This window comes from Ornithorhynchus anatinus, chromosome 3, assembly GCF_004115215.2.
Source record: "Ornithorhynchus anatinus isolate Pmale09 chromosome 3, mOrnAna1.pri.v4, whole genome shotgun sequence".
NCBI lineage: Eukaryota > Metazoa > Chordata > Mammalia > Monotremata > Ornithorhynchidae > Ornithorhynchus > Ornithorhynchus anatinus.
The window spans coordinates 58,253,736-58,264,624 of NC_041730.1; positions in this window are offsets into that span (position 1 = coordinate 58,253,736).

The window sequence follows — 10,889 nt, forward strand, 5'->3', positions numbered from 1 at the left end:
TGTCCCACTATACTCTTCCCACTATACAACATTACTTTTCCATCTGCACTGTTGCAAATAAAGACAGATCCAAGCTACATTAATAGGTTTATCTCAAAATTCAATGTCTATTTTCAAATGTTCTTTTTGTATCCTGATCTGTATAAAATCTTGATTCATGGAGAACAGCCCCCTCTTCTTATTGTTATCTGTCATGTTGGTCCTTTTTCTCCATTGGTCTCCATGTCAGTTAATGCAATTTCACATTGTTTAAGACTCTGCTTTCAGTTCTCTTTGGAATCGTGTTGTAACCCATTCTCCTCACATATCCCACCCAATAGAGAGGAGTTACTATGAGTACTACTTCAGTGCTGAGCTGATTATGTTTTAAGACTTCACTGATGGTAATTTTACCATGTCCTTTGAAGCTGGGGAGTTTTTATAGGTGACACTGGTTAAAGCATTTGGGAAGCTGGATATGTTTTTATGGTAGGTCCAGGGCACAGAACATAAAGAAGTTTGGAGAGAAAAAAAACAACTTATGATTGTAAGGGCCCTTCTGCATTGTGCACCAGGCAGAAAGATCTATCATGGGGAAGTGGTACTTGTCTTCCTCCCTTCTCAGTCTTCCTCTAGGTTCAGAGGAGAATCGGGGAGAGTGTGTCAATGGGATTAGTTGAAAGAGTTCGTCAAGAAGGGAATTGTGGGGTGAGAAGGGTTCTGTCTTGGTCTTTTGGCTTCTCCAAGTAGTCTGTGACCCTCAGAGTCTATAGATTAGAGATTTGGGCTCAGTGGTTAGTATGTATGCATACAACTTCATACTCTATTGCCTTCTCCTACTCGTAATTTATGTCAGTGTCTGTCTTCCCACTAGATTAGATTAGAGACTAAGCCCACTAACTCTATTATATTCTCCCGAGTTACTTCTATACATAGTGGATATTCAATAAATACTACTGATTGATTGATATATTGACTGAAGTACATGGTGCCTGTCCTAAAAATCTTTATTGTGTAAAAAGAAAACATTGTCACCCTATGTTCATATGCAATAGTTTATCCCAGCCATATTGTGAGTTTAATATCCTTGAGATGCATGCTGAGTGAATGTAGTATTTTATACATGGTCACTCAGACTGGAGCTGTACAATGTAAACACAAGAAAAAAGGAGCACTATTCCAGTTAATCAGTTCATTGAAGAATTCCAATTGGATAACAAAGGCTTCAATATTATACCATTTGATAATTTATATTCAATTCACAAATCAAACTGATCCAAACAATCATAATTATTGAGTGCTGACTATATGTAGGGCACTGTACTAAGCACTTGAGAGAGTACAATACAAATAAATAATTGTTCAATTTTCACTAGGTTTGCTTATGTATGTCTGGCTCTACTTCCTAATCCAAAAGGAATGGAAAATTGAGGCAATTATCAGGATTTTTCAGTCCTAAAATATTTTTAATGGGAAAAGTACATTTTTCTTTTTTTTTCTTACCTGAATGATCTAAATTAGCTACCTATATTGATCAACTTATCACTGCACTTTGCCTGAGTCGACATATCTTCTATGCAGAGACCCAAAGGACACTGCTCCTGTCTGTCAGGAGCTTTCCATCTAAAGACATTGATAATAATGATCTAGATAGCACAATCTATTACAGTAGAGGCATGAATAAATTGATTCAAAGTCTGATTCAGATGACGGAAAGGTCAGGTAACTGAACAAACACAGATTTGCCTATCTCTAAAGTGAGCACGTTATTTTTGTTGAAATCTGGGACATAAACACACTATTTTAACCTTGTGTGCCGCCTTCTTTCCTGGCTGAAGTGTTAAAAATCCCTTAGCCATCTGAGACATCTATTCGGCCAATTTCAGAATGTCACTGGACAAAACTGAACAGGTTCTGAGCCTGATCGAGGCTGGGTATTAACATCCACACTTTTAAGGTGATAGAAGCAGCTGATAGAATTTGGTGATAAAAAGGCAGAACAATTTAGCTAAAATAATCCCAATTACAGGACTTTTGTTTATTTTTCTACAATTTCCAAAGATAGCTTACAAAAATCAAGGCCTAAGCTGGCTAAATTGGACTTGTAATCTGGTCTGCCTATTTTCAAAAATTGTGCACCATGTTGATTATGCCAATGAATCTAATTAATTGGCCATTTTAGTTGTGTCATTCAGAAAACTGCTTTGACCATTGTAGTTAAAATCTGGGAGTTCACTTCCCAGGAAATTTCAGATGCAGTTTTTTGTTTGTTTGTTGCTTTAGTGATATTTGTTAACTGCTTACTCTGTGCCCAACACTGAATTCAGCTCTGGGTTTGATTCAAGAACAAACTTGTTAGCTTGTAATATCCCAGGAACTCGTAGAGGTAGAATATCCATACAAGAAGGTTTTGGACAAATTTACTTAAAACCGGTCCATGATGGGTTATTAGAGGGAAATATTAAGTGAGTTTAAAGGTGTGTCATGTCACAAGGATGATGCTTTGGCAAAGCAATCATTGCAATATTTCTCCAAGCATCCTTAAGATGCAGAGTACTTAAGATGGAGAGTACTTGGCTCTTTGAACCACTGGTTTAACAGCTATTCCTCAGTCAATGATATTTACTGATAACTCACTGTGTGCAGAGCACTGTACTAAGCTCTTGAATTCCTCTTATTTGCTTCTATTCTTATGGAGCACCTAGCACCCTACAGGTTATATGCTTTTGACTGAAAATCCTTCTACCACACACTCACACATCTGCAATCTAGCAACTCCATGTTTGTTGGTCTTTTAATAACCCTGACTCTTTCTCTCATACATTACCTCTCCTCAGAGACAGGAGTCTAAAGGAAATAGACACAGTGGTGGTTTAAAATATGACATTCTAAAAGTGACTCTTGATTTTCAATTAACCTCGCACAAAGAGGAAATATTGAAATCCACTTCTTTGTTCTCGCTTATATTGGCAGCCAAACTAGTCGGTACTGAACTGAGCAGTGGACAGGCTGGGATGGGGAACTGAGAGGAATTGGCATCTCACTGAAGCATTCTCTGTCTATTTGTCGGAAATGAGACCAGACCAAGCTGGAGGTAATTACTCTCCGAAGGGGGATACAGGTAGGGGAGAGAATGCTCTTGTCATTTGTTTGACTTAATTGTATGCTTTTCTGAGCTGTCTGGCTGGAAGGATTAAAGTTTATTTTAATAACTGTCCCTTTCAGAAGAATTTGATTGGAAATTTCCCAGCAGGAGCACTTAGTTATCCCTTTCTTCAGGCACATCCATTTCCTCTATATTCCCCTTCCACCTTCTCCTTTCCTCTTTGGAAATACGTTATTGTTCTGTATGTTTAAGAGATATGCATTCCAGCCAAGTTAACTCTGCATATATATTTGTTTTCCCCAACTTCATATATGGGGCTCAGGAGAGGCAGAAACAGGGGAGCAAATATGGTAATAAATGGAAAATAAAGTGACTAGTTGTCTTGGATCTTATTAAACTAGTCTAGGGAGACTAGCATCATGTCAGTGGAAGGGTTCAGAAAGTACCCACAGAGCATATTATCAGACCATATTCTAGCCCCATTCACATGAGCCTTCTCAGGACTCTTCATTCTTCTCTCCTTCCCTTCTTCATCTTTCCTCTCCCTCTCCGCTCTTGGCTACTGTTTGACTTTTTCTCCACAATGCTCTCATTATCCCTGTTAATCTTTCTGCCTCTCCTCCCTTCCCAAATCCCCTTTTTTTTCTTTCTGCTTCTGTTTTGGGGTGGTCTTTTCTGTTTCTTCTCAATCGGATACCAGTAGAAACTTAACAGTTCTGGATGGTTTTTAGCTCTTCTAGGGGGTATGTGTGGGGGGGAGTGTATGCATGTGGGTATGTGTCTATGTGTCTGTGCATGTGTGTGTTCATATGCATGCCTATATGTGTAAGGTATAAAAATGTGTTTCACCTTGGGAAGCTGACATTTTGAAGGCAGGAGGGGAAGAAGAAATGAGACATTTTCCCTGGGCTGTTATAATTAACAATATAACAGACAAGAAGTAAGAAGATTCCTTTTCATCTCTAGATGGCAGCAGCCTTCTGAAGCTGATGCAGCCCAGAGCACCCACAGTTTGTTTTTTGAAACAGATTGTCATGAGATGCATTGGCTAAACAATAGATGTTTCCCAAGAGTTCAAGTGCAGCCTAGACAAGATTTGAACAGATTGGGTTAGAAGGATCTCTAGGGTCAGGTATGCTAATTCCCCAGGCTCAGGGCAGCTCCCCAAATCTTGTTTTGATTATTACATCTATTGCTATTTTACATGTATCTGTGTGATGCTGGAAAATACATTTTTCAGCTACAGATAGACTTCACCTGTGTAATAGGAAACAATTGTCCTGTAGCAGAGAGATCATCCCCATCCCTGACCTCCTACTCTCATTTCCCAAATACCATTTGCATTTTAGGGGAAAATATCACAAACTAGCCAGCACTTTTGGATAGTCACATATTCTAGAGTCTTGAAAGGAAACAATATAGTAAATACTGTCCTGATTGGGTCAGACAATGATCATCACCCTCAGTATACTCTTTACAGCAATGGCAACAGAACATTTGCAGAACATGTGTGCAGTGGCTTTTCTCCATGAATCGGTCCAGATGTATTATTTTAATGGTACTTGTTAAACACTTACTATGTGCCAAGTACTATTGTAGATAAAAGATAATGAGGTTGGACACAGTCCATATCCCACATGGGGCTCTTAATCCCCATTTTACAGATGAGGGAACTGAGGCTAAGAGCAGGTTAGTGTCTTGCCCAAGGTCATGCAGCAGGCAATTGGCAGAGCTAGGATTAGAATCCAGGTTCTCTCACTCCTAGGCCTGAGTACTTTACACTAGGACACACTGTTTCCCATGCTCCCCTAACTTTTTCTTCTCTATCCCTAAATTTCTCTCCATTTAACCCATTATGGACCACTCACTTATGATATTATTCAAGCCCTCCTTGAACACACGATATTTTCTACCTGCATAAAACACTTTCTCTGTTAATGAATTCCATATTCTTACCACAAGCTTCCTGGCATTTCCTTTTGTTTGTTTCCAACTTTCAACCAACAGGATGAGTTTCTCCTCGTCCTGACATACAACAGCAGCAACAACAACAACAACAGCAGCAACAACAACAAAAGTAATTCCATTTTCACCCTGAAATGTGCAACAATTTCTGATTGGGAGAGAATCAGAAGGCTTGTGCTGTGTGATCTACAGCAGGCCAATTAACCTTTCTGGGTCTCAGATTCAATCAATTGATGGCTTTTATTGAGTGCCTTTTTTGTGTTGAGTACTATACTCAATCCTTGACAGGTGAGTATCCGGGATCCCTGACCTAGAGGAGCTTACACTTTAGTTGGGGAGATGGACCTTAAAAATAAATTACTGATCTAAATAAATAAATTGGATATTTAGGTGAGTGAGTGCTTAAGTGATAGTGTTCATGCAAAAGTAAGAATATTGGCAACCTGTAGTATTTGTTAAGTGCTTATTATGTGCCAAGCACTGTACTCAGTGCCGGGGTAGTTGCATGATATTCAGGTGTCACTCAAGGTACACAATCTAAGGATAAGGGAGAATAGGTATTGAATCCCTACTTTGCAGATGAAGGAACTGAGGCACAGTGAAGTTAAATGACTTAAAATCACACAGCAGGAAAGTGGTAGAGTGAGGATTAGAACCCAGGTCCTCTGTCTCCCAGGCTTGTGCTGTTTTCACTAGGCCATGCTGTATTGTCTTTGGGAGATTGTAAGTACATTAAAAGAGAGGTTGGGACAAAGTGCTGAGCCTAGCACAGTGCATGATGCATAGTGAGCACTTCAGCATACATAAGCATGGCAGCAGTGTGGCCTAGTGGAAAGAGCACAGGACTGGGAGTCAAGAGACCTGAGTTCTAGTCCCAGCTCTCTTACATGGCTGCTACTGGACCTTGGACAAGTCACTTGATTTCTCAGTGTCTCAGTTTCTTCATCGGTAAAATGGGGATAAAATACCTGTTCTCCCTAGCCCTTAGACTCTGCTCCCCATGTTAGGGATTGGGTCAGAAATAAATATATTGTATTTAACTCAGTGCTTGAACCACAGTAAATCATTACCAAAAGAACAACTATTATTCGTCAATCAACCAATCAACGCTATTTACTGAGCTCTTACTATGTACCAAACACTGCACTAAGGGCTGGGGAGAGGACAAGATAACAGAATTAGCAGACATATTCCCTGTCCATAAGAGGTTTACAGTCTAGAGGGGAATTACTACCTTAATTGTACTTTTCCAAGTGTTTAGTAGAATGCTCTGTACCCATAGTGGATAGAGTTCATCCTTTAACTGTTGGAGTTCCTCAAGGGTCAGTTCTTGGCCCTCTTCTGTTCTCCATTTACACTCACTCCCTCAGTGAACTCATTCGCTCTCACGGCTTTGACTACCATCTCTACGCAGATGACACGCAGATCTACATCTCCGCCCCTGTCCTCTCCCCCTCCCTTCAGGCTCGCATCTCCTCCTGCCTCCAGGACATCTCCACCTGGATGTCGGCCCGCCACCTAAAACTCAACATGAGCAAGATTGAGCTCCTCATCTTCCCTCCCAAACCCGGTCCTCTCCCAGACTTCTCTATCACCGTGGATGGCACGACCATCCTTCCCGTCCCGCAGGCCCGCAATCTGGGTGTCATCCTTGACTCGTCTCTCTCGTTCACCCCACACATCCTATCTGTTACCAAGACCTGCCGGTTTCACCTCTACAATATCGCCAAGATCCACCCTTTCCTCTCCACCCAAATGGCTACCTTACTGTTACGGGCTCTCGTTATATCCCGGCTAGACTACTGTGTCAGCCTTCTCTCTGACCTCCCTTCCTCCTCTCTCGCCCCGCTCCAGTCTATTCTTCACTCCGCTGCCCGGCTCATCTTCCTGCAGAAACGATCTGGGCATGTCACTCCCCTTCTTAAACAACTCCAGTGGTTGCCTATCGACCTCCGCTCCAAACAAAAACTCCTCACTCTAGGCTTCAAGGCTCTCCATCACCTTGCCCCTTCCTACCTCTCCTCCCTTCTCTCTTTCTACCGCCCACCCCTCACGCTCCGCTCCTCTGCCGCCCACCTCCTCACCGTCCCTTGGTCTTGCCTATCCCGCCGTTGACCCCTGGGTCACGTCCTCCCGCGGTCCTGGAACGCCCTCCCTCCTCACCTCCGCCAAACTGATTCTCTTTCCCTCTTCAAAACCTTACTTAAAAATCACCTCCTCCAAGAGGCCTTCCCAGACTGAGCTCCTCTTCCCCCTCTACTCCCTCTGCCATCCCCCCTTTACCTCTCCGCAGCTAAAGCCTCATTTTCCCCTTTTCCCTCTCCTCCTCCACCTCTCCCTTCCCATCCCCACAGCACTGTACTCGTCCGCTCAACTGTATATATTTTCGTTACCCTATTTATTTTGTTAATGAATTGTACATCGCCTTGATTCTATTTAGTTGCCATTGTTTTTACGAGATGTTCTTCCCCTTGACGCTGTTTATTGCCATTGTTCTTGTCTGTCCGTCTCCCCCGATTAGACTGTAAGCCCTCAAACGGCAGGGACTGTCTCTATCTGTTGCCGACTTGTTCATCCCAAGCGCTTAGTACAGTGCTCTGCACATAGTAAGCGCTCAATAAATACTATTGAATGAATGAATGAAAGAGTTTCCAGTCAAGAATGATGGATAATAATAATGATATATGCCGAGCACTGTTCTAAGTGCTAGGATAGATACAAGGTTATGAGGTTGTCTCATGTGGGGCTCACAGTCTTAATCACCATTTTACAGATGAGGTAATTGAGGCACAGAGAAGTTAAGTGACTTGCCTAAAGTCACATAGCTGACAAATGGCAGAGCCGGGATTAGAACTCATGACTTCTGACTCCCAATCCCGGGCTCTTTCCACTAAGTCCCGCTACTTCCCACTAATGGATGAACCTTAGTCCTGAGCATTCAGACTTGAGAACCTACACAGAGGGGCTGACTGTAGTGCTGGTGGTTTGTGCAGTGGCTCTTGCAATCATTCATTAATTTATATTTATTGAGTGCTTACTGTTTGCAGAGCACTGTACTAAGTGCATGGAAAGTACAATTTAGCAATAAAAAGAGAGAATCCCTGCCCACACTGGGCTTACAGTCTAGTTGAGACAGACATCAAAACAAATAAACAGGCATCAATACAAACAAATAGAATTACAGCTATATAGCCATCAAAACAAGTAAACAGGCATTAATATAAACAAATAGGATTAGAGATATGAACATATATACACAAATGCTGTGGGGCAGGGATGGGGGTAGAGCAAAGGGAGCAAGTCAGGGTGACGGGGAGGGGTGGGGGAGCTGAGGAACTCTCTCATCTCTGACAGGTACAGAGTGCAACAGGTAAATAAGCAGGAAGGGGTGCACCACATTTTGAAGTGCACAGTAGTCTTTACCCGATCTGAATGAGCTCCAGGCAGAATTAGACTAGGACCCAGGTTCCTGAATTCAAGATAAGTTCTTTATCCACTGGACTAAGAACAGGGCTCTGCACAGAATCAGTCCTCAATAAATACTATTGATTGTTACTGATTGGGAGTCATCAGGGTGGGCACAGAAAAAGAACACCAACAAAATCATGGTTTTTACTTCTATTAAAATTTCTAGCAACCACATTTTAGATAGGGCATAGTGAAGCTTTAGTAGATTCAGAGAAAGGCAAGAAGAGGGAACTGCTTCTAGATATAGATAGATAGAAGAATGTATGAATGGAGTTTGGGTAGGAGAAGATTGAGAGGGAATGGTTTTGGAACCCTGCCAAATGTGGATGAGACAAGCAGAGAATTGTCCAGGATGAGAAGGCACCTACTGCAGGTTGAGAATAGTAAGGTAAAAGAAAAAAAAATTCTAATAGTAAGTTGTAAACATGGAATTTGTGCCTTCTGCCTCCCTCTCTAGTTGGTGAGCTCATTATGGGAAGGGAATGTGTCTGTTATATTGTACTCTCTCAAGTGCTTAGTACAGTGCTTTGTACTCAGTAAGTGCTCAAGAAATGTTATTGAATGAATGTTACTGCATTTATTTGTTCAGGCTAAAATGATTAACAAAGGTTAGCCATATTCATGAATGAGATATTTGGAATGGACAATGTTAAGGGATTTTAAAGGGGAACTCCTAGCCATGTCATTTCCTATCAAGAAGGATGGTCATCCCACTGCCTCCCCTTGTAGTCTGTAAGCTCAATATGTGCAAGCATCAATTATGCTAATTCTCATGTATTACACTCTCCCCAGCACTTAGTACAGTGCTTTGCACATAGTAAATGCTCAATAATGCCATTGATTAATTGATTGATTGGTCTCAGTGCCATTGTCAGAGCCTGAATACAGGCCTGGAGCAATAAGCTCTGTGGTCCAACAGGGCACTGGGCCATCCGAATGTCTTAACCTTTCTAGAGTTTTCAGGACAGAAATATCTGCTCTGTCCTTTATTTTTCATGAGTCTTCCTTATCACAACAAAGTACATGTAACAACATATTCTAGATGGATATTTCTTCTCTTCTCTGGTTATATCCACATTTATGTGCCTCCCAAGAAATCAATCATATTTATTGAGCACTTACTGTGTCAATCAGTCATCAATCAATGATATTTATTGAGTGATTACATTTCTAGACAAGTATCTCTGATTACAATCAATCAATGATAATTATTGAGTGCTTACATTTGTAGACAAGTATCTCCGATTACACAAGTTGTTTTTTTATGGTGCTTGCAAAGCTCTTACTATGTGCTTGGCACTGTACTAAGTGTTGGGATGGATACAAGCAAATCAGGTTGGACACAGTCCCTTTCTCACATGGGGCTCACAGACTCAGTCCTCATTTTACAGATGGGGAAACTGAGTCCTGGAGAAATGAAGTGACTTGTCCAAGGTCACACAGCAGACCTTCTACCTCCCAGGCCCATGATCTATCCACTAAGATGAAGGCTATGATACGATTGTAGGGATATCTGTGGGGCAGGTTGAGGGCTGCTCTGTTTAGAATTACCATATAGGGATTTCCCTTCTCCAGTCACATCTTGAAGGTCCTTGAGCTGTGTAAATATATTCTTAGTCAAAGTGGGCAGATCATTCCCTTTCCAACTGGTCCATATTCTTTCTGATGTAGACTTGCTCTGTCACTATATAGATGCAATTCTCTTCTCCTTTTAAGATCAACCTGAATAGAACGGAGATTTAAGTAGAATATCCAGTGTGCAGCCTGGCTCTGCCATGTATTCAGAATGCTGTCACTTAGTGAGTGTGCTAGTAAACAAGAGTATGCTCTTTCATCAGCACGCTTTATGAGCCAAACTTAACCTCAAATGTCTCGTCAATCAATCATTGGTATTTATTGAGCGCTTACTATGTGCTGAACAGTATACTAAGCACTTAGGAGAGTACAATACAACAGATTTAACAGACATGTACCCTGCCCATAACAAGTTTACAGTCTAGAGGGAGAGAGGACAAGATTAACAACCAAAAGGTGTTGAAATACAGTGAGTCTGTCATCACTGAGATCCAACTCCTAGCAACCCAGCTATGCTGGGCAAGACGTGTGGACAAGAATGGATAATAGCAGAATTGACAAATCTGGTGTGCTGGAAGAGGCCACATACAATCAGGGAAGGCTTAGCAAAGGTTTTGGACATAGTAAATCACGGACTAGAAGAATGTGACATAAAAAGGACTCTTCACTATTGGTTTAGAAACCTGCCCAGCAACAAGTATGTATGTGTGTATGTGTGCATTTGTGGGTGTGTCAGTATGTGAGAGCCTGCCTATGTGTGTGATAGTAAAAATAACTCCCACAGAAAGCATATCAA